This window comes from Lissotriton vulgaris, chromosome 7 (assembly GCF_964263255.1).
Source record: "Lissotriton vulgaris chromosome 7, aLisVul1.2, whole genome shotgun sequence".
NCBI classification, from domain to species: Eukaryota; Metazoa; Chordata; class Amphibia; order Caudata; family Salamandridae; genus Lissotriton; species Lissotriton vulgaris.
Genome location: NC_141695.1, coordinates 392,367,177 through 392,391,659, shown reverse-complemented (window position 1 = coordinate 392,391,659; position 24,483 = coordinate 392,367,177). Strand labels below are relative to the sequence as shown.

Sequence of the window (24,483 nt, the reverse complement as noted above, 5' to 3'; positions counted from 1 at the left end):
GGGACAGCACCCCTGGGTGGAGGTAGAGCAGATGGCCTGAGGAACCTAAGAGAGCGGATGGGTAGGCAGATAGCGCATAACTGCGATGCACAGATTTACAACAAAGACTAAGGGAAAGTGAGTGATCTTCTTTGGAAGTCACCACGGCTGACACCTTTTTAGGTTAAGATCTTGCTAAGTAGGGATGTCACTTAGTCTAGTGTAGGGACAGTCTAATTTGGATTTTCCTTCCCTTTTGTAAATGTCACACAAGTTACACCTTGTGTCTATTCTTGCAACCTTGATGATTTTTGAATTAGTTTTGGTGATATTCTTCTGTCGCCTAAGAGCATTTAGAGAATTCATGTTTGTACTAATGCCAGTGTATCTATTGAATCTTATATTGAGATGTTTGTATCTCCAGTTAACTTTGGCTTTAAAATAAAACTTTTAAAACTTATTCGTAGTAAGTGGTTCTTCAGAGTTTTGCAAAGTCTTAAACTGATTAACCTAGTAGTGGATTGCTTTTTACTCTATGACAGGTAACAAAGGTTCAGTCGACCTGAGTCGGGATCTAGATCTATAGTGATCTGATAAGAGATCAAAAATCCCGCCATATCAGTTGGTAGCAGAGTAGGATGGTTACCTTCTAGAGGAAGGTGATCTAGACTAGGTTAAGATTACCCCGAGGTCCCTAGAGATCGAGAGATGAGCAGCAGAAAAATCGCCTGCCGAAGAAGGTGCTGACGGTGCGAGAGAAAAGCAGCAGGGTCGGACGAGAGTGAGTATAATAAGGGTCATGCGTTGTCAGATTGCGGTGTTTTGTGTTGTATCTGTATTGTAATGTCATGCGGAGTTGAATGCCTGTAGTGTGATTGAGGGAGGGTTGTGAGCGCGCGCAACCTGGTGAAAATCTTAAGTTCAGAGAAGAGCTTAAGTGGTTCGGGTGTATCGAACATCCAGAGTAATTGTCGACCATTGTAAAGGGGTCATGAGGTACCATTGATCGCCCGCAGGACCGTGATAGGGGGAACGCAAGAGTGAGTGTATGGGTAACGGACGCAGGTCGGAAGTTACTGTGTGTAAGTAACCTATCAGTCAAGGCGATTGTCTGGACGTTCACGGAAAGACATTTCGTCAGTTAAGGTGACAATTACAGTTAGACTGTGGGCGTACAGTCAAGGAAAGTGATCGCTTGGTCGGAAGTAATCATTTTTCAGGGTATGAATGGGACGCGTGCGTGACCGGGAGACAAGCTGAGAGAGGAGGGGAACTGCTGCGAAGGGGAGACGAGTGACGTCAGAGAGAGCCGCGCTGTGATAGGTCGGTTGGTGTGGAGCCGCGCTGTGATAGGCCGGTTGACGCAAACCGCGCTGTGATAGGCCGGTTGGTGTGAAGCCGCGCTGGGATAGGCCGGTTAGCGAGAGCCGCTCTGGGATTGGTGGATTGTCATCAGGAAGTAAACGAACGCAAGTTCAGTGGAGAACTTATCAGGGAGAGAGGGGGAGACGGTAGTTCGCAGAAAGATTCCTGGCATGTTTACATCTCTGAAAAGCAAGGAAGCGGAAAAACCGCCTTTAAAGAAAAGGCAACTGGCTGAGGCAGTAGAGATGCAGGGGGCAGTTAATGACCAAGGGAGTGCTATTGAGACCCCACAAACACCTAGTTTAATCTCTGGCGCTGGCGCTGAAAGTGCTACTATGGAAAGTGCTACTATGGACAAACAGAAAAATAAGGAGCACGCGCTGAATAAAAGTTTGAATGGGGATACTCATAGTGCTTTAGGAGATTCAACTGTACAAACAATCTTGACCTGCCCCGACGTAAATTCCCTCTTGGTATTCCATCTGTAGGAGACACTGATTCAGCAGACTTTTTTTCATTGTCAGACCACTCTGCGTCCTCTTCAGAAAGTCTGGTAGAGCTATATGCCACACGGATGAGCTTGGAAGAGGGTGGCTTAGAGGAGGAAAGTGGCTATAGTCTTCATAGCAGTGCAGATGAAAACATGGAGAGAATACCCTGATCAAAGCACTGTTCGTAAACTTAGACTGGACATGAGTGGTAAAGAGCAAGAACAAGATGGCACTATCAATATGAGTAACACGGGCTTGCCCACTGAGGACACAGAGGATATTTCACTTGATTTGATCTACCAGACTATGATGCAGCATAGACAAGAAAATCGTGAGGACAGTATTAAGGTACAGAACTCTTGCAAGAAGCTCCAGAACTCTGTGAGAAGACTAGTCAAGTCCCATACTGAATTTGTCACTCGAGCAACTGAGGCCGAAGCACGTATATCCTCATCAGAAGATGAGATCGCTCAGCAACGAAAAGACATTGACCTGCACATGGCGACTAAGCAAGATGTTACCTGGAAGCTTACTGATATTGAAAATAGAGCACGTAGGAATAATCTGAGGTTCTTGCAAATTGAAGAGGGGAAGGTGGGGTCTGATGTACGTGGTTTTATAGTGTCACTTCTGAAGGTTGCCATGCCAGAGTCTGGGAGATAGGATTGGGATCGAGAGGTGGAGAGGGCTCACCGATTTCCATTCAGGGCCAATGTTAGAGATAAAAAAACCTTGTGCTTTATTAGTAGCCTTTAATAGTTTTCAAGCAAGGGAGGAAATATTCATAAAGGCTCGCCCGGACAAAAAATGCAAGGGGCTTGGTTGTGAATTTTTTGTTAGACCGGATTTGTGTAAACAGTCTGTAGAGCTAAGATGGCAGTTTCGACAGCTCATTACTCAATTTCAAGGCAAAGGTGCGCAGGCTTTTTTATTGTTTCCTGCAAAACTCAAGGTTCTTCACAAAGAGAGCACCAGGTTTTTTATGACCGAGACTGCTGCTAAAGAGTATTTACTGTCTCTATAAATTCAGTTGAATGTCTAACATACTCAATCTGATCTATTAAGCTGTTTATTTCTCACCTTTAGTGAAAGATTTATGGGATTGTTAAAGATGATGTCCAGTAAACTCTGTTGGGGGGCGGTAGGGGGAGCGGCAAACCTCATCACAGGACCATAAGTCCTAAAGCCTCTATGAAGGGTGGCGGACAGGAGGGGACAGAGGGGGGGGCCTGGGTGGGTTGATGTTTGGGGTGGGGTTGGGGCACGAGAGGGTGAAAAAAGGGGGAGAAAAAAAATTGATCAAGACAAAAACATGGTGGAATTATATGGAAACGATATGACTAAAAAGGAAGAAGGGCGTTATATTAAAAAGTATTATCGCTCCTATGAAAGGATGAATCCTGTATATTATGTACATCTTTATTTTTATGAGTTAGTAACTGGCAAAATCGGGAATTATGAAAATGAGTTGAAATGGCGGGAAATAGTTTGAGAATATGTTCTTTGAATGTAGCTGGATTAAACAATCTGATAAAAAGACACAAAGTTGCAGCGGAATTAAAATACATACTACCTGATGTCGTTTGTGTACAATAAACGCATATTCCATGGGTTAAAAGGGCGCTTTTAAGGGATTTAGGATTTGTATTGGTATCCGCTTCAAGACAATCTAGCATGATACGTGGAGTGGCTATATTAATTAAGGATAACTCAATAACAGTAGGTCGCAAATCAGAAGATAAAAAGGGTCGTTGGGCCATTGTGGAATTAAAAACTGGAAATAGTCAATTTACTTTAGCCTCGGTATATGGGGCCAATCTAGATGACCCTGACCCATTAGTAGAGATTAACATGGAGTTAGTCAACTTTCAACATCCTATAGTGATATGTGGAGATATCAATATAAATCTGACTAATAGTGCTTTAAGGGACTCACAGGCAATTTATAAAGGACGTAAGCCTAAGGTGTATAAGGCACTTGTGAATCTCTTACAAGACCATGGATTGGTGGATGCCTGGGGTATGCTGCGTGAGAACGATAGTGGATTTACTTTCTACTCTCATCCTCATAAAAAGCTTGTGAGATTAGACTATTTTTTCCTACCCCGAAATTTATTAGAAGGTACTAACGTTAGAGTTTATCCCAGAGTATCTTCAGATCATTCTCCTATTGTGGTAGATATCCATCGTTTAGCTAAACGAAAGATACAATCCAGCTTTTCATATGATAGGAAGTTAGGGTTAAATTCTGAGTTTATTGTACATATGCAGGGCTGGATTCAAATCTTCTTTGATGAAAACCGTGGCACCGCCAATATTCCCGTAGTCTGGGATACATTTAAGGCAGGGTTCAGGGGAGAATGTATCAGCTTCGTAGCCAGGCAACGTAAGAACTTAAGGAAAAAATTGGATAATTTATATGAACTTCTGATTAAGGCCGAGACTCACATAACCAGTAAGGTTGCACTGGGCAATACGGGGTTATTCGTAGAGGAAAATGATGTAATCAAGGCCATGACTAACATTTTGGGATTTTGGGATAAGGAAATTGCCAGGAAATTCTTATCTTTTAAATTGACGAGCTATGAATTTGGGGAGAGAATAGGTAAAATTTTGGATACTAGGCTTCGGATGAAGCAGTCAGCCCAGATCATAAATTCAATGAAGGATTCCCGGGGAGACTCACATTCTGACCCAGAACGTATCTTAGAAATATTTAAACATTTTTATGCAAATCTTTATGCCAGAGAGGATGGGGTACATACGGATGAACAGTGGTATGATAGAATGCTTCTAGAACTGAAGAGGCTAGACCCTGAAGTAGCTGGGGAATTAGACCTACCGATAACTATGATAGAAGTGGAGTCTGCAGTGAATGGTCTCGCAGTAGGCAAAGCTGCGGGGCCAGATAGAATGCCTGCTGAAATCTATAAACGCTTCTTTCATATTCTAAAGGATGAGATATACCAGGTAATACTAGCTGCTCAGGATGGCAATCCCCCCGCTACATGGTCTGAAGCAACGATAGTTGTGTTTTGTAAAAAAGAAAAACCCACCGACTTGGTAGGATCATATAGACCCATATCACTGCTAAACGTGGATAATAAGATTTACTCGAAAATTCTAGCGAATAGGCTATCTGGGGTAGTGGCGCTATTAGTATCCAGATATCAACATGGGTTTATCCCTAAAAGAAGTACTGTTGACCATATTAATAAGGTTATTACGTTGTTTGATCTGGCTGCCGTGAACAAACAGAAATTAGCGCTTTTTTTATTAGACGCCGAAAAAGCGTTCAATCGAGTGTCTTGGGAGTATCTTTGGACTTTAATGGATAAAATGGGTTTTGGCCAAAAATACATTAAAGCTATAAAAACACTTTATCTCAAACCCACAGCAAAAATATCTGCTTCGGGGGGACTTTCAGAGTCGTTGTATATAACTAGAGTGACACGTCAAGGTTGCCCGTGTTCTCCGTTATTGTTTTCATTATATATTAATCCTCTTATTGAGTTATTAAGTCGAAACCCTTTAATTCCTCCCTTTATCGTTTCGGATTTTTCTTTTTCTGTATTTGCATATGCGGACGACATAGCAGTAGTAACGGACACACCTGAAACTGCTAGCACAGAGATTGAGAAATTGTCTAAAGACTTCGGGATGATAACTGGGTATAAACTTAATGCAGCCAAAACCCAGATTCTTTGTTCAGATGCTATAACTTGGGAGGATGAGAGGGTGGTTGGAGAGGTTACCTATTTAGGGATACGGATTAAAACAGACATGGAAGAATTGGTTAATGCAAATTGGAGTCATGTTTTTCAGAAAATTAAGAACTCTCTAGAGAAATGGGATCGGTTGTATCTTACCATCATAGGTAGGACTAATATTATAAAAATGAATATCCTCCCCAAAATTCTTTATTTATTTCGGTCTATTCCCTTAGAGTTTTCAAAATCTAAACTGCAGGCGCTACAGTCACTTTGTGGGAGATTTATTTGGAGTCCTGGTTAAACCAGGCGGGCGATGAAACATCTTATGTTGCCTGTGGAAAGGGGTGGATTAGGGGTACCCGATTTTTTTCTATATTATATAGTATGCTTTTTGTTAAAAATGAACATTTTGTTAATTAGAGATTCATCTGAGTACGTACATAATCACCCTTCTATATTTGAGATCTTGATAGGAACATATGCAAGATTAATCTGTTTCAATGAAATTGATGGCAATTACTACAAGAGGACCCGATTCAAGGTGCTTATTAGTGCTCATAAAATTTGGAAATGGGTGGCTCACACCATTGATATAGGGAAATTATCATATTACACCCCGTTTTTTTCTGCCAGATTATTACCTGCCATATTTTCAGATGGAACTGCCAGGAATTGGCAAAAAAAGGGGTGACAAGCTTGGGGGATTTTTTTTTTCAAATGATGGTAAATGTAAATCATTTACTGAAATGTCAGAAGAGTTTGACTTATCTAGAAGTTATTTTTTTTAATTCTTACAAATACGGGATTATATTATGAGACATAAATTATGTTTAAAAAAGATTAATATTGTAGAGGGAATTGCACGACAAGTTAAAATTGGCATTTTGTATAATATGTTCATTGAAGTGAAGCCTGATGATTTGGAGAAAATACAGGAAAAGTGGGTGGAATTATTGGCAGACAATGAGATTGTAGTTGAGAATTTGATTTTGCTCTCTAAAGAGGTTTTGATGTCTGCAAACCTGAAAGCTCAATTTTTTAAAAGTTTATTTGATTTGTATTATACACCTGCTCGAATGTTAAAATGGAGAAGAGGTTTTGGTGGTAAATGCTTTCGTTGCCAAGCTGATAATGCAGACAGTGTTCATATTTTCTTTTCCTGCCCTAAATTAGGAGGATTCATTCAGGATATTGAGAACTTTCTGTCCTTAATTTTTAAGGTTAATTTAAAGATTACCCCCGCAATGATGATGTTAGGAAAGATCCCGTCGGATAGTAGCACTAATGAACTCCACAGTTTTCGATATTTCATTTTTTTTACAATGACTGTTGCTCCGCTTTGTATTGCCACAGAGTGGCTTCAAAAAGAGCCGCCCATATTCCAACAGTGGCAAGCTCGTTTGTATAAACTTTATAAGTTAGAGTCGAGCCTTTTTTCACTCTCAACATCAAGGCGGAGAAAGAAATTGGGATTGAAAATCTGGGGAGTCTTCTCAGAGTTTTATGAGGCTTGAAGGGTGTAATAGATAAGAGAAAAAAATATCACTTTATGTCTATACTCATTTGTTTTGTGCTGTATGGCCTTTTATTCTGTTCTTTTTTTCTATTTTTTTGTTAAATTGCCCTCATATACATCTTTAAGTGTATTCTGTGTTATGCATATTTGTTGACGGAATTATTTGATCATTGTGTTTTTGTCTTGTATCAATAAAAAAAAAATTTTTTTTTAAAAAAAGGAAGTAAACGAACTCAGGGAAATAGGGAAAAATTGTAGATTTTGAACATGAAGTGTTTTAAATGCTTGAGAGCGATCTTTAAGAGAAAAAGGAGAGAATCTTATTACGGGGAAGAGGCCCCGCCAGAGGGTACACCAGCTCATTATATGGCTACGAATGCTGGGTTGCATACTATACTGTGGCTTGCTACTTGGAGTAAGATTACAGAAGGGAACGAGAAACTGACTTTTCCGAAATACGGAACGTTTAGATTAGAAGTGTTGCACCAGCTAAAAGCAGTTATGTCTTCATTGAGACCTTTGCCTAGACCAACACAGTTTGAGGCCCTTAATGCGTGGATTAGGGCGGCGCACGACAGGAATCAGAACAGGCGTCAAGAAAGGGTGAGACGATCAGTAAGAGCAGTACAAGATGCCAAATGGGATGCGGAAACCAAGAAATGGAGGGTACAGACTATTGAAGTGGATAAGTTGTACCCTGTGAGAGAGGTTACAGGAGATAAGAGAACCCCAGAGGAGGATGATGAGAGCGAGACAGAGGATAGCCTAATAAATAGGTTGTTGATAGATAGACCGCCTCCGTACAATAGGGAGATGGAAGGTATCGAGCTCCCAAGGGAAGATAGGGTTGGCATAGAGGAGAATAGACCACTCCCTATAACGGATTGGGTATCTACCAAAGGTGAGGAAACACCTCAACCTAGTCCTGTACAGAGGGTAGTCGGAAGGTATGTGGTGCAGAAGGTGCCAGCAACGGAGTGTGTTGAGTCTTATGGATTGCCAGATGCTCTTCAAGTACCCGTTACCATAGGTCCTATAGTGTCGGTTTATAACCCAGAGAAAGTGCGAGAGGAGGAACAGGTACGGCTAGACAGAGAAAGAGCTGAAATGGAAAGAAGGAACAACATGACAAATGCCTGGAGGCAATTGCCAGGACCGAAAAAATGGAGCACCCCATTGGATTCAGCAGTGGATCCCATAACAGAGCAGGGGGGTCAGAGAGGACCGATGGATCTGAGAGGACCACGGCCGAAATCCTTTAAGGAGTTGAGGGCTGACTTGAGGGAATGGGATGCTGCCACAGAAACACAGAGTAACAGGTCAAGAGCGGAAGCTGAATGGGGAAGTCGATGCAATGGGACATTGTCTCACTGTGGGGCTAGCGAAAGCGGTCAGGAGTGGGACGGTAAGAGTCAGGAGAGTAGAGGAGCTACCCGTCATATCCACGGTGGAAGTAGGCAGGAGCGAGAATGTAGAAGTACAGAGTGTGGAGGGACGTCTCGTCTCAATCACAGTGAGGGAGACCGAAGGACGCAAGAGTACAGGGATAGCTTTAAGTGCACCCACCATGCACCTGGCGATAACGTACAGCATTGGAATCGCGGGAACATGGGGAGCCACGAGGTGTCTCACCATGCGTCAAGCGATCATGGGCAGGAGCGGGATCGCAGGAACATGGGGAGCCGCGAAGGGTCTTGCCATGCGTCGAGCGATCATGGACAGCAGGGGAATTGCGAAAGCATGGGGAATAATGGAGTGTCTTACCATGCACCTAGAGAAACCAGGCAGAATGGGAAATGTGGGACTATGGGGAATAGAGAAGTGTTTCACCATACACCAAGAGAGGATGGAACTGCATGGGACCTGGAGAGATGGGAGCATGGGAGGACTCCCCATAACACGCCTGAGCCCAGACGTAGGACTCAGAGCTGTGATGGGAGAGACGTAAATGGGCGCTCTAGAGACAGCACACTGAAAGCTGTGATAAAGGCAAAAAGGCTCGATGTGACCAGTTTAAAATCTGATCTGGACGAGATAATAGATGGTGCGTTGCCTTTAGAAAGGATTGACATGTACGAGCAAGATGAGCTGCTGTTTATAGCAAAGGATATTACTCGAAAGGCAAGAGCAACTCACGAGAAATTGTCTGAACTGGCAGACAAGTATATGGTAGACTTGTCGAGAACAAAGGCATTACAGGGTAACCATAGGTTGCATTATTCAGATCAGGACCTGGATGAGAGGAGGACAACTGGATTAAAAACACACATAAGGGAACTGATCACAGGAATAAGAGCATGGAGAGATCTGGATAAATGTGAAGAAAGGTGGTCTAAGAAAGGGACTGTCAGGCGGAGCGCGATTGTGATGTCCCCGGAGGGAGGGCCACTGCGGATGGAGGCATTCCCTTTGTGAGAAATAGCGAATGGGAGTTAGGGGAGATTTGGCTGCGTTTACCAATTCATTTCCGAAGTTAAGAGAGAATCCTGTAGAATGGTACAAACAGGTAGAGAGGTTTGTCAAGATTTCAAAAGTACTGTGGATTGATTTGAACACTTTATTCGACATAGTGGTCCCAGGAGACTTGTGGATAGCATGCAAAGTTAGTGTTGAATGGCCCACTGCAGAACCAGAAAGAGATGCTCGTACTAATGGACCGTCAGAAAGAGTAATGGAAAAATATGAAAGGGTGATGAACTGGCAGAAAGAGAAGGTGCCACCGCAAGATATAGATTGGGTGAAAATAGACTGAACTAGACAGGAACCCAAGGAGACAGTCCATGAATTTTATGAGCGATTGATGAAAACGTTCAAACAATACAGTGGATTAGATGTAATCGATCCCAAAGACATAGGACAGTTTGTATCGAAGTTTGTTTTGGGGTTGAGACCTGATATTTGTTTGATGATTCAGCAACATTTAATTTGCTGGCAAAACAAACCATTGGATGAAATTTTGAGATACGCAAGGTATTGCAGTGATGAAATAGATTCCAAAGCAAAGAAACTTAAGGAGAAGTTGATGATGGTTCAGATGCAGTCGGCTGGAAAGGGTGGACAGCAGCAACAGGGAACAGGGACGATAGGTAGGAGATCAAATAGTCAGAATAGAGACAACGAGGAAAATTCGAGACCTAGAATAGACTCTGCTACATTGAAAAAGACGACAAAGTGTCACCAGTGTCACCAGGTGGGACATTGGAAACGCGAGTGTCCCTATAACCCTGAAAACGGAGAACTGGAAGTAGAGGAGGAGGAAGTTCAGACCGTTCCAGTCCAAGGGGTGACAGTACCAAAAGGTAAGGTGGCCAAAGGGGGGACTTCGGCTCCTCAAGCTCAGTTCCCGCAACCAGCAAAGATTACGACAGGGGGCAAGACCTATAGACAAATGCCTCTTTTAGTAGGAGGAGAAGAGTGTTACTACGTTGATCCACTTAACTGGACGGCGTGTGAGTAGAGAGGAGGACTGTACCCTCGGGGCAGTTCTAGAGGTGGGCCAAAGAGAACCGTTTGTTGAGGCTGAGGTGGTGGGGTGTCCTACAACATTCTTAGTAGATACCGGAGCTACTCGATTGACTTTGAGATCGGCCGTGGTTCCGGATCTGCCAATGTCGGGGGAAACAATTCAAGTGGTAGGAGTCGCAAATAGGAGAATGACTAACCCTTTGACGGAACCAGTGCTAGTGAGAATAGGAAACTATAGCGATGAACATCAGTTTGTAGTATGTGATTCTAGCCCTGTGTGTCTGTTAGGGAGAGACTTATTGTGCAAACTAAATTGCACAATATACTGCATGCCTCAGGGAGTAGAGGTACAGACTAACGATGATGATGCCACCTTTAAAGTTGCAAATTCAAGAGTATGCGTAGAACTGTATCCTACCCTGACGGTGGAAGAGCTCCCTTGGGACACTGTGTCATCTGAAGTATGGGATTTCACTGGAGAAGAGATAGGATTGATTAAAGGAGTAGAACCAGTGAAAATCATGATAAAACCAAATGTTGAATATCCAAGAACGCCTCAATACAAATTGACCCTGGAGACGTTTGCAGGAATAAAACCCGTGATCGACTCCATGATCCAGCAGGGAATACTGAAGGAAATCGTGGGTAGTCCATGCAACTCCCCGATTATGGGTTTGCAGAAACCTAGCGGGAAATCTTTGCCAGGCTTTATTTTCAATTCCATTAGATGAGGAGAGCCAGTTTCTTTTTGCATTTAAGCTGGAAAATCGTGTCCTAACATGGTGTTGTATCCCACAGGGGTATACAGAAAGCCCATCGATTTTCAACCAGCTACTGAAGAAAAATCTTGAAAGTCTAGTACTGCCACAGAACTCGGTTCTAGTTCAGTACATAGATGACCTACTTGTTGCGTCAGGAACAGAAGAAGCTTGTAAGATAGACACCATCGCCTTGCTGAACCATTTAGCTGAAAATGGGCATAAGGTGTCTCCGAGCAAATTGCAGTACTGTCTGACAGAAGTACAGTACTTGGGTCACCGAATTGAAAAAGGAAAGCGGAAGGTGTCACCAGACAGGATAGAGGCGATCATGAAGATGAATTCGCCTACAACGCAAAGAGAGGTTAGGATGCTCCTAGGATTGGTTGGTTATTGCCGACAGTGGATAGCTAACTTTTGCCTGAAAGCAAAACCCTTACAAAAACTGACGCACAAGGAGGTGAGTGATCCGGTACCATGGGACAAGGATTGTTTGATGTCGTTCCTACAGCTGAGAGAGGACTTGTGCCGTGCTCCAGCTTTGGGAATGCCTGCTTATGAAAAACCATTTTCACTTTACTGTTGCGAAAGAGAAGGTTGTGCTTTGTCAGTCCTAGCACAAATTCATGGAAATGCCCGTAGACCAGTTGCATATTTTTCGGCTACTTTAGACCCAGTAGTCGCAGCGTTGCCCGGATGTCTCAAATCCGTTGCTGCAACGGGTGTCAGCATTGAAAGGTGTGAAAGTATTGTGATGGGACATCAATTAGTGGTGTATGTACCTCATTCTGTAGAACTGTTAATGACCAGGACCAAGACACAGCACTTGACCAATAATAGGCTCACGCGCTACGAGCAAGTTATTCTTGCTGCGGAGAACGTGACCCTTAAGAGGTGCTCTGTTTTGAATCCTGCCACTTTGATGCCACTTCCTAATGATATAGAAGATGAAGAATGTGAAGATCACGATTGCCTTGATGTGACTGAACTATGTACCAAGCCAAGACCAGATATTGTGGATGAGCCGTTGACTGACCCTGATGAAATTTTCTTTGTTGATGGCTCATGTGTAAGAGACGATACTGGTCAGTTGAGAGCAGCTTATGCTGTTTGCACCATTACTGGAGTTGTGGAAGCCGCTTGCCTGGAAGGAGTACACTCCGCTCAGGTAGCCGAAATCATTGCACTGACACGTGCCTGTTTAGCAGGTAGCAAAATTCGAGTCACCTTTTACACAGATAGCCAATATGGTTTCAGTGTAGTTCATGACTTTGGGCAATTGTGGTCTCAGAGAGGTTACATGACCTCTTCAGGTTCGCCTATTCGAAATGGGGAGTTTGTGCGACTATTGTTAGAAGCGTTACAAGGTCCGGCAGCAATTGCCATTGTTAAATGTGCAGCACACACCAAAGGTACAGATTTTGTGTCCCAAGGAAATCGTTATGCCGATGAGGTTGCTCGCTACTGTGCGGAGCAAGGATACTCTTTCACGGAAGTCGAAGTGGGTGGGACTCAGGAAAAGACAGAGTTAAACATGATGCTAGAAACAGTTGATACTTGGGATGATTTAAAAGACATGCAAGAGAACGCATCAGATTTTGAGAAAAAGGCATGGGAAACTGCAGGTTGTGTAAAAAGTGAAATGGATTTGTGGATTTCAGCAGATGGAATGGCAGTATTACCAAATGAATTAGTGAGTCCAATGGCACGACAGATACATGGTCCAGTACACTTAGGAAGAGATGCCATGCTGCGGGTATTTAGGCAGACTTGGTACAACCCTAAGTTCAGAGTTCCCGCAGAAGCAGTGTGTCAAAGGTGTGTAACATGTCAGCAATTGAACGTAGGGAAAAGGACACCAGTTACATTGAGTCACATTGGGAGGTCTGGTGGGCCTTTCAACCGAATGCAATTAGACTTTATTGAGATGCCAAAAAGCAACCGCCTCAGGTATGTTCTGGTGGTTGTATGCATATTTTCCAGATGGGTCGAGGCATAACCTACACGCAGGTGCGATACACTCACAGTAGCAAAGTTGTTGCTTAGAGAGTTAATACCACGCTTCGGGGTGCCGACCTCTTTGGAATCAGACAGAGGGACACATTTCAACAGTGAAGTTGTGAAGATGCTTTGCGCTGCATTAAATATTGATCAGAAGTTGCACTGTAGCTATCGACCAGAGGCTTCGGGGATCGTGGAGCAGATAAATGGAACTATAAACTCCCGAATGGCCAAAGTGTGTTCATCGACGTCCTTAAGCTGGCCTGATGCCCTGCCATTGGTACTCATGAGTATGCGTAGCACACCAGACAGGAGAACAGGCCTCTCCCCACACGAAGTTCTAATGGGGAGGGCAATGAGACTTCCATCTGTTCCAACTACAGCTTTGTTGAATATCACAGATGATCTGATCCTGGATTATTGTAAGGGACTTTCTGATGTCATTCATTCTGTGTCTCTTCAGGTGCAGGCTGCCGAAATTCCATCTTCCAGAGACCTATGTCACGACCTGTGCCCTGGTGACTGGGTGCTGGTGAAGAAGCACGTCCGGAAGAACTGCCTAGACGTGCGCTGGAAGGGGCCCTACCAGATAATACTGACAACGAACACTGCCGTAAAGTGTGGAGGGCTGCCAAATTGGATTCACGCCTCCCATACTCGAAGAGTTCCAACACCCCTGGAAGAAACAGCTCCTCTCACAGATGAAAATCCAGCTGTGGACGGCGAACCACTAGAGGGGACCAGTCAAGCTGTGGGGGTGTCGGAGGAAGCTGGGAGTGCTTCAGATCAAGCGGAAGAAAGACAGGACGACAGTGAAACTGAAGTTGCCACAGAAGGAGAAAGTTGCTGTGAATACGGCTCAGACACTGATCAAGTCAAAAGTGATCAAGAACCGAGTGTGAGGACAAGAAATAGGAGAACAAGGCGTGGAGAAGCTAGTTGGCCTGAAAGGAAGAAGAGGCCGAGCTTGAAGCTAACTCCAGAGAGAACTCTTGCTCCTATATCTGAAGACTCAGATCTGGACGAAGGTGAACAGAATCAAGAACAGGAGGGCCCAAGAAGATCAAGGAGGGTGCGAGTGCCCTGCAGAAGATACGCCACTCCTGAGTGGACCTACCTAGCAGCAGATGTCTAGTGCACTGAGATCCGGGAGGGTGAGGGAAGTGACAGTGACCAGTACTGACCCAATCATAACATTGGAAGTGGTGTTGTTGGTACCTGGACTTGAGATCGAAGGGTTGCTGACACTCACTGTCCCCAATCCTCCTTATCTGAGCAGAATAAGAGAACTGGTTTTAAACAGAGTAGAATTTCCGACTTTTGGTCCAACGATACCAGCACTCGAGGAGATCATTCTTCGCTTAGAAATTTTAGAATACGTGATTAGAGCCGCTGGAACACGCACGATTACAGACTGCTAAAGACTTTGAAAATAAACAGATTGAGAGATAACCTAGCGCCAAGTGGAAGAAGAAGAAATTTAGGGACTTTTCCATTTAGTGGACGGAGAAGGGCTAGGGTTGTCTGTTGCTATAATTCAAAAGACTGATCTTGCACAAGGGATTATCAGCTTCCAGGTGTGGTTCGAAAAGACCGAATAAGCAAGGAAAACACTGTTGAAGGAGCAAAGAAAAGAGACTTTGTGTTGTGAGAGAAAAAATAGAGCTACACTGTCTTGAGCTCATGGAGGCCGGCAACCCGAACCGCAAGGCAAAATGCATAGTAGGCACACTTTTAGTGGGAGTAATTTTTCTTATAGTTTTAGTAGTTACTGTATCATATATAGTGGGACATGAAAATGAAGAGAAGGCAACAAAAGAAGCAAAAGTTGTAGTGACGCTGAAACCTACTACTGCTAGTCAAAAGGGGGACAATACAGAGAAAGATAAAGCTTTGCTAGCAGCAGAAGCTCATAGGTTGCACGTAGATGAATCACAAGGAAATTTCAAATCAAATGCATATGCTAAATTACTTTATGAATACATTGATGCTATGGATGCAAAGGACTGTTATGTCTGCATGCAATTGCCAGCTTCTGTAGACGAAGGTATTAGGTACCATCATCTTCCATTGACTTATGGAATCACATGTAGTTTGTTGCTTAGTATATTTTATTAACGCGATAGCTTTGAGTATTATTTTTCAAACTTTGACGCTGTTTTACCAGAGGTCCCAGCCTACAAGCACATGAACAAGTGGGATTACTATAAGAGTGAAGATCGATTAAGGACATTTTTCATTCCTTGGAGAACACTGGATACTTCATATGCCCGAAAAAATAATTTGACTTGTAAAGTGTCAGAAATTGAGAAAAAGTTTATAGGGCAGGTGGATGATCGATATAGGAGGCAGAAGATCCTAAAGGCTTCGGGCCAATGGAAAACAGATTGGACCGAGGAGGAAAAGTCACACAAAAGGAAGGGTAGTAATGGTCCAATAGCTTTAGATCGAGTGCAAAGAGGGAAACTATGTATATACAGGGGTAAAACCTACTATGAGAATGTGTTTGTGGGAGAAGTAAGTTGTGAACATGCTTTCCAAATAGAATACTATACAAAGGATTTCTTGAAAGGAATGCAGGTGATCCCGAATGTATATTTTGTCTGTGGAAGAAATGCATATGTGAAACTACTGGATAATTGGTACGGATCATGTTATTTAGCAATTGTCTTCCCCAAAATATACCATGCTAAGGATCTAGAAATCATAGAGGGAAGAACTCAAGCCAGAGGGAGAAGGGATGTAGGCACTGATGAGGTAATTAGAGACGTATTTGGTGCTATGTTCCCTCTTTTAGGGTTAATACTGAATGACGTCAAGATTAGGAGATTGGCAACAGTTGTAGATAGGTTATCTGCCAGTACTGCTAGATCACTAATGCTGGTGGAGGGAGAGATGCAATCGATAAGGGCAATGGTTCTCCAGAACCGACTTGCTCTAGACGTTCTGTTAGCCAAAGAGGGAGGAGTCTGTAAGGCTTTGAAGGTCCAGGAATGTTGCACTTACATTCCAGACAATTCAAAACCTCTTGAAAAATATATACAGAACATCACTGAAATTCATCATGAGATTGAGGATCTGACACAGGTGAATGTGTGGGAAAAAGTGGGTCATGGAATGGGTAAAGTTGGAGGTTGGTTTGCCAACCTAGGGAAGGGTTTCATTTGGTACATACTGAAACCTATCATCATAATAGTGATTTGTGTAATCACATTGTGGGGGTTGGTGCGGCTGTATCAATGGTATAGATCAAATAGGTTGCAAAGATCCATGAGAGAGCAGGAGCAGAGGTTAGCTGCGATGCAGGATAACCAGTACAGGAGTCTGAGGGCTCTAGAGATGATGACGCTAGGGAGCACTGCAACGAGTTCTGTTTGATTCAATTCATACTCTCAGGGATGGTGTTGTGATGGTGATGACCTCTAAAGGTCATCAAAGGGGGAACTGAGAGAGCGCACATCAAGTAAAATGTAGAGGTGCACCATATTTACAAGCACGTTGCACCAGTCTAGTTAAAGGAACATATACGAGTGTCGAATTTATAGAGTGCATACATATAAGAGTGTTTAATTAATATAGAGTGCATATATCAGTGTGAAAAGCTAATGTAGGAATGTTTAGAGATGTTAGAATGATATTAAATTCCATGTTATGTGACTGTTGCAGAGGAGAATGTAATGCTGTTATACGTAGAAATGTGTAGGCCTCATGGCAGTTCACTGAGAAAGATTACGTGCCTTTACAATTTCACATGATATGGATTACTGTTGTCATAATTCAAAGTATTATTGATCATAGAACTGAAAATATACGTTTTATAGAAGTGTTCTCTATAACCAGTTGTGTGTAATAAGTTAGAATACTGTTTAGGCTGAGAAATAAAGGTTCATAGTGTGCACAGGACTGTTTCATGTAATTCTAGTAGGCCTGAAGAGATAAGGTTGTTTCTTTTGATCTGCATGTGCTAGTTAGAATCAGGTCGTGTTAAGCATAAATCGTGGACCATGCTCGAAGGTTTACGACTTAGGAGATAAGCTGGAGGCCGTAATTTGGGGCCCACTTCATGGGTGTCTGTTTGCAGGTGCGAGGAGGTTCCAATCAAGAGAGTGATGAATAGAGCTCTGTTCTGGGAGACAGGCACAGGCCTGGAGGAGGGTTCAGGAATTTCCTGGGGCGTACCGTCTTGCCGGAGAAGAGCCTGAGAAGCAAGGTCAATGCTAACAATGAGCCCAGAGGAGTATCAGCATGGAAAAAGCCAGTACCGACACCACGTGAGGGGTGTACGTGAGGGGCGTCTCTGAGGGGCGTTCTCTACTGTAATTGTGATTTTGTATTAGTGACAGCACCCCTGGGTGGAGGTAGAGCAGATGGCCTGAGGAACCTAAGAGAGCGGATGGGTAGGCAGATAGCGCATAACTGCGATGCACAGATTTACAACAAAGACTAAGGGAAAGTGAGTGATCTTCTTTGGAAGTCACCACGGCTGACACCTTTTTAGGTTAAGATCTTGCTAAGTAGGGATGTCACTTAGTCTAGTGTAGGGACAGTCTAATTTGGATTTTCCTTCCCTTTTGTAAATGTCACACAAGTTACAACTTGTGTCTATTCTTGCAACCTTGATGATTTTTGAATTATTTTTGGTGATATTCTTCTGTCGCCTAAGAGCATTTAGAGAATTCATGTTTGTACTAATGCCAGTGTATCTTTTGAACCTTATATTGAGATGTTTGTATCTCCAGTTATCTTTGGCTTTAAAATAAAACTTTTAAAACGTATTCGTAGTAAGTGGTTCTTCAGAGTTGTGCAAAGTCTTAAACTGATTAACCTAGTAGTGGATTGCTTTTTACTCTATGAGAGGTAACAAAGGTTCAGTCGACCTGAGTCGGGATCTAGATCTATAGTGATCTGATAAGAGATCAAAAATCCCGCCGTATTAACCGTCAACGCAATGTGAACAAGCTCTCCAAACAGTGCTTGTTTGTTACCGCCCTGTCTACTTTTGGAAAACAGAAAAGTGACCAGATAGGTTGTTCTACCAAGGGGGCCCAAGCCTTTTTTGTTTTGACTGTCTCCTTTTGGTACGCCTATCCGGACTGGATAACACACCTCCTTTAGAGAAGAAATTGCTCCACGACAGCCGTGAAGCAAATGATCCAGTCCGGATGGGCCGTCCCAAAGTGAATGGGCGGTATCAAAGAAGCCTCATTTCCAATGGCAGGCCACCGTTTAGCATAAACGCTGACGCCATCCAATGGAAATGATAGGCAGGGCTTCAAGTACCCTTCTGAAATCCCTCTCTCACAATATCTCTCACCTAGCGAGCAGCGCATGTGCTGCACGGCTAGGTGAGGTCTAAAAAAAGTGGCCCAAATTTGGTTATTGCTCCTTGTTCCTAAACACTGCTTCAGTGTTATTATAAAAAGGATGGCATAGTTTTTTAAAAGAGGCATGTTTTATTAACTTTACTGAGATAAAAAAATGCACATGTTACCAGGACTCTTTGTGCGCCAATTAGTTCTCAGTTGTGACCCACACCTGAATATAAGTGAGGCCACTTCTGCCCAAGCCCACTACCCCTCCTTAATCTCCTTACATTAGAGGGCTGGCCCATCGAGAGACTAAGAATGGCACCTTCGCCTCGTTGGTAACAGGGAGGTAATAGAGGCCCATCTGCCTCCAGAAAGGCCACCCAGCCCCCCGCTGGATCTTAACGGCACAGACACAACCCAAATCGGCCACCATGCTGGCCAAGAAAGTGGCCCACAGCTGCAACTCAGATCCCAGCCCATCTCCTAATCCCTGAGTTCCCACCTTACCAATCAGACCCTGTTCTGTGAGCACTGCTGCCGATTGGTAATGAAAGACAAAACTGAATGGAATAGCCCATCTGTCTCTGGAGTGAGGGGGCAACACATAAATCAATTTGCCTGAAGGCATGAGTAGCGCTGTGAGGAGCCCTTGCTGAGCTCTCGGAGCTGCCAATCCTTCATTTACATCAGAGGTTGCAAGAATCGCCAGGTTCTTCTCTATAATTTATAGACCCCGCCCCCGTCATAATACATTAAGCGCCTTTTGCCTTGATAGACAGATGGAAAGCGCCATATAAATGCCAATGCAGTACGATTGCACCACTGGTGGCAGTTTTGCCCCTTCAAAGATAGTAAATGGTTCTTTTCTGGGCTGGCAGCAGCGGATTGGCCGTTTTCGTGTCTCTGGTGACCATTCAGGGCAGGGATTGTGGGGGAGGGGCTGTTCTGGTACAGGTGTACTCTCACAGGTTGTGTTCTTCTGGTGTTGGCCTGCCAGTAGCAGAGATAGGTGACACTGACCTGCTACTGCTACCGCCTCATCAATATCAGAGGTGGTAGGCGCTGGCACTACTGCCTGCTCGCTGACGTAGAAGGTAAGGAGTATTCTCCAAAGGCATACTGCGCAGGCCCAGTTCTAGTGGGGGTGGAGGCGGAGGCAGGTGGGCCAGGCTGCCAGGGTAGCTCCCTGTCCTTCCCAAGGTCTATATAAACGTATACAAATACATTTAGTTTTTTTCCTAATGTCAGAAGTGATGATTTTCGCATGATTGTGGATTTGCCGCATTTATCACATAGTGCCAATAAGTTGGTGATTTTAACAAAAAAGTTTTCTGGTTCAAACAGATCAAAAGATACAACACAAACTACCATGCGTGTTGCTACGCAGTGGCAGGCCTTTTCTGAGTAACTGGCAGGTCACTTTGATGCAGATTACTGTATTTAGGTGTTAAACTAATTTTAGTGAGGTGAAATCTTTGCTCACACAGAGCTAACGGGTAAAAATGAAAAAAATGCTGCCCACTGAGTCAAAATATGCCACTTTGGGCCTCAAAAGTTGCCTTTTCTTATCACATAATTTAGTACACATTGCAATAGTATTCGGTCCTCTCTTTGCAGGTAATTACAGTTGACCCTGCAGATGGCAGAAACAATTTGAAAAGTGTTTGCAATTCTAAGAAAAGTAATTGAAAATATGCATACAATAAATGTATATCTTAGCAGTGGGGTTTTAGTTTCTTCCTGCTGTGACCCTCTTCTCAACTTGTGTCGCTATATGTAAATAAACACTGCCCATGCCACACGTTTTGACTTTTCTGAATTGAATTTGTTTTTACAAGTTTTACTAAAGCAACTCTGATATAGCATGGGAAGGAACATTTCAAGTTCTGGTTATACAAAGAACAGTATAGGCAGCTATTCTCTGGCAGCACTGGCTTCATGCATTGCCACTGTCATGCCTACTCCCAATCTACAGAGGTGCTAGGTGAGCCTAACATGATTAGAAGACTTTAAGGCGGAGACAGCACCATTTGGGGTGTAGGGAACTGTGTATTTATTGCAAACACAACAAGATGATGAACAGAGTACTGAAACTTTTCAAACACACCCCAGTCAATAGATCTGGGTTAAATGCTTTGTTGGTTTGCTCTCAGGGCCACCCCAGTTTGGACCCAGCCATATGCAAATCCGTCTTGATCCTGCTCCCCATAGGAACAGTCCAGCCCGAACTGCCAGGCCAGGACCTCCGAGAACCGGAAACAAGCATCCTGGGACCAGCTTCGGTCCCAGGCTAGCTTGAATCCAGTGGCACAGCAACCAAGTGGCCCACATCTGGACATACCCTCGGCACTTAGGGTGGACATACCCTCGGCCACTTAGGGTGAACATAGCAAACACAACAAGATGATGGACGGAGTGCTGAAACTTTTGAAAACCCAGTCAAGAGATCTGGATTAAATCAATTGTTCTTTTCCTCAGTATGCAAACCCAGTTTTGACCTATGCCACTGGATTCAAGCTAGTTTGGCTGAGAGGTGATACCCCAAACCAGTCTCAGGATGCTTGTTTTCAGGTCCAGGGAGGACCTAGCCTGGCACTTCGGGTTGGACTGTTCCCATTGGGAGCAGGGTGAAGACTAATTTGCATATGGTTGGATCTAAACTGTGGTGGTTTGATGAGCAACAAAATGATGGATTTAACCCAGATCTGTGATTGGGGTGAACGTTTCACAACGTCATCATTCTGTCCATCATCTTTTTGTGTTGCTATAACTGTGCATCTATTCCCTTCCAAAAAATTCTCTCTTTATATCACATGGATAGAAATTGGTTATAGTGTTGCTGCAACCCCTCTGTCATAAACCAAGAAGATAATATAGTGGGCTAATGCACTTGCGGCCAAGATATTCCTGCAATCTCTGGGGTTCAAATATTGCTTGCTACTCAGATTTTTCATTTTTGACTAAAGATTAGGACAGCACACACTGTAAAAAATGTGTATGTCCTGCTACCAATATAAAACAAAGCTTCAAGGAGTCCCTGACAAACAACACACATTTGAGCTGTAAATAATTGTGTTTTGGAGCATTTTGAAAAGCTGAGTACATAAACGCTTAGATCTTTAATGTTCTTAACCGTCAGTTAACTCACAGCTTTGGATGTGGTGGTGTCCTTTCGTCACAAGTCCTGAAAAAACCTAGGTCCACAGCTTCTACAACCGTGGCTCTGTGTAGTAGTGACCTTAATCAAAAATTCAATATATATTTTTTTAATAAATCTTTTTATTACAGAACATAAACACAACAAAGCAGTGACAATCTAATACATTACATGAGTTGAGATCCATAGTGCAGACATGCGTGATTTGCAACAATAGTTCCATTCCCCAACTAGTTTGGCCCCCACCCTTTGTTCATAAGCCATCTTCATCCGACGGGTTTCGCCCATTTGTCTCATTTGCCCTGCACTTCTTATCAGCTTGCAAATCATCCCTCGGTACTAATTCCATTTTCCCCACACCTTGATCCGTCTATGGGGACAGCCTCGACTCTCCTACACTGTCCGTTCCACCACCATGCACCAGTCCACGGAAATTTTGCATTCGCACAATGTGGGGGGTTGATGTTGCCCTCCACTGCTGAGCTATATTTATTTTGGCCACCATAAAACCCAACGTCACCCAGACACGTCCTTTGCTGTTGAGGTCTATCTCATCCCATATGTTCAGGAGACATTACCTTGGCGCCCCAGACGCTGTTATATAACACACATTCTGGATACAGGTCACCACCCTATCCCAATATTCCTGTAGCACCGGACATCCCAATATAATATGATAAAGGTGGCCTCTTGCTCACATCCCTTCAGGCATAATCAAGACTCAGACCTCCCTATGTTGACCAGTGGGGTACATACAAAGGTTCTGTGTAGAATTTTGAGCTGTACTAGTTTGAATTGGGATCTAATGGCTACCTCTCTAGGGGAGGCCAGAGCCTCCTGCCTTTCATCATCCTCAAGATCGCCCAAGTCGGCCTCCTATCATTTTTGAAGTGTGGACAAGAGTTCTGGGGAGTTATTAAGGATTTTACGGTATGTGAGAGATATCACCCCCTTTGCCATATAATCGTCCAGTATTCTGTCCTCCAGGGGAAAGGACTCTGGGAGTTCCTCCCTTCTCTGCCGCTCTCCCCCTATTACGTGACTGATCTGGAAATAGAAAGGCTTCAGATTTCTCCAATTGGTAGTCTCTCTGGTGGTTCGCAAAGGGAATCACTCCCCCCCCACAAGTCTCCCACCCTCGAGATGCCAATCAGGTCCTATTTTTCGAAGCCTCGCTGTTTTGCTAGGAGGCCCAATTTCGCTGAGTCCTATAGTGGGGTTGCTTGTGCGATTTTATTACACCAGCCTAGTGCTGTTGGTGTTTCCTGCCAGGTCTTTATTGTAACCAATGTTGGATTGGGCAATGCAGCAATCTTACCCCCTACGTATATCGCTCTAAGCTAACTACCCGGCCGCATGTTGCGGCAGGCTATTCTATACACCGGATCATCAGGGGGGACCCAGTGGCTGCTTTCCATGAGCTGAACAGCTGAGTAATATTTCTGAATTGCAGGGAGTGCAATACCACCATCGTACCAATTCTGGCTAGTTTCAGGAGAGAGATTCTGGGGGTCCCTCCTCCGAGAGGAGGAAACTAATCATAGAGTCCACTGATTGGAAATACAAATTAGGCACTGAATACGGTTCTGAAGGACGTATAGAAAGTGGGGGAGGGCCATCATCTTGAAGAGAGCAGGCCTTTCCAAGAGGGGCAGGGATCTCTAATTGTGTGTATCACTCCTCAAGCGTTTCAGTGGGGGTTCCAAACTTAGATCATAGAAGACTTTAGGGTCTTTAGTTATGTTAATTCCTAGGTAGCAGAAGCCCTTTGAGACCAGCTTTACAATGCTGTCCCTGAGGAGACGCGGGGGTTCCCCCCAGAGAATAGAGATTAGCGATCTGTACCAACTAATGGTATAGCCTGAATATTTAAGATACATATTGAATATGTGCAAAAGCCTATGGAGTATAGCGCTCGGGTTTGTTATGCATAATAAAATTTCATCAGCGTACAGGGAGATCCTGTCTTCCTATTCCTCAGTCCATCGCAACTCTTTAATCAATGGATCTCCTCTTATCCATATCGCCAGTGGTTCAAGCACTAGTGCATAAAACAGTGGAGAAAGAGGACATCCCTGCCTTGTACCCCTGCACAGCGAAAAAAGATTTGAGGTGGCTCTGTTTACCGTTACTTGGACTAATGGTTCTGTGTGCAAGAGTTTTACCCAGCCCCGAAATTAGGGACCAAATCCCTGTCTCTCCAAGACCGGTAACATGAACGGCCATTCCACTGTATCAAAGGCCATTCGCACTTCTAGTGACACCATAGCAGTGTCTTCCCGAATGCTAGTTGCCCTGCCCAACACTCCATGTAGGCATCACATGTTGAGCGCAGTACTTCTACCCGGCATAAAGCCAGATTGGTCAGGGTGTATCATTGATATTATTATTTGGGTCAAGCAAGTGGCTGATAATTTTGCCAAGATTTTCACCTCTGCATTTAGTAGTGATATCGGTCTGTACAAGGCGCATTCCTCAGGCGGCTTTCCTTCCTAGTGTATTACTACTATGTTCACTATCCTTTGATCTCGTGGCAGACCCCTCCTGGAACATTTTTCGCAGAAGCGGCGCTATTTTTGCAGCCGTCAGATGGAATAGTTCAATGGATAGTTCATTTAGGCCTCTGGCCTTCCCAGGACTCAGGCCCATAACCACCTGAGCGATTCCGGTGTCCGAGAGTTGGGGTTCAAGAAGGTCTGTCCTCCTTAATGAGATCCGGCCCCCTAAAG

The 24,483-nt window shown here is 43.9% G+C and overlaps 1 pseudogene; it reads left to right on the top strand.

Moving 5' to 3' along the window:
- Window positions 1–14,971: 14,971 nt before the first annotated feature.
- On the top strand, window positions 14,972–16,666 carry LOC147701726 (uncharacterized; annotated as a pseudogene).
- Window positions 16,667–24,483: the final 7,817 nt, after the last annotated feature.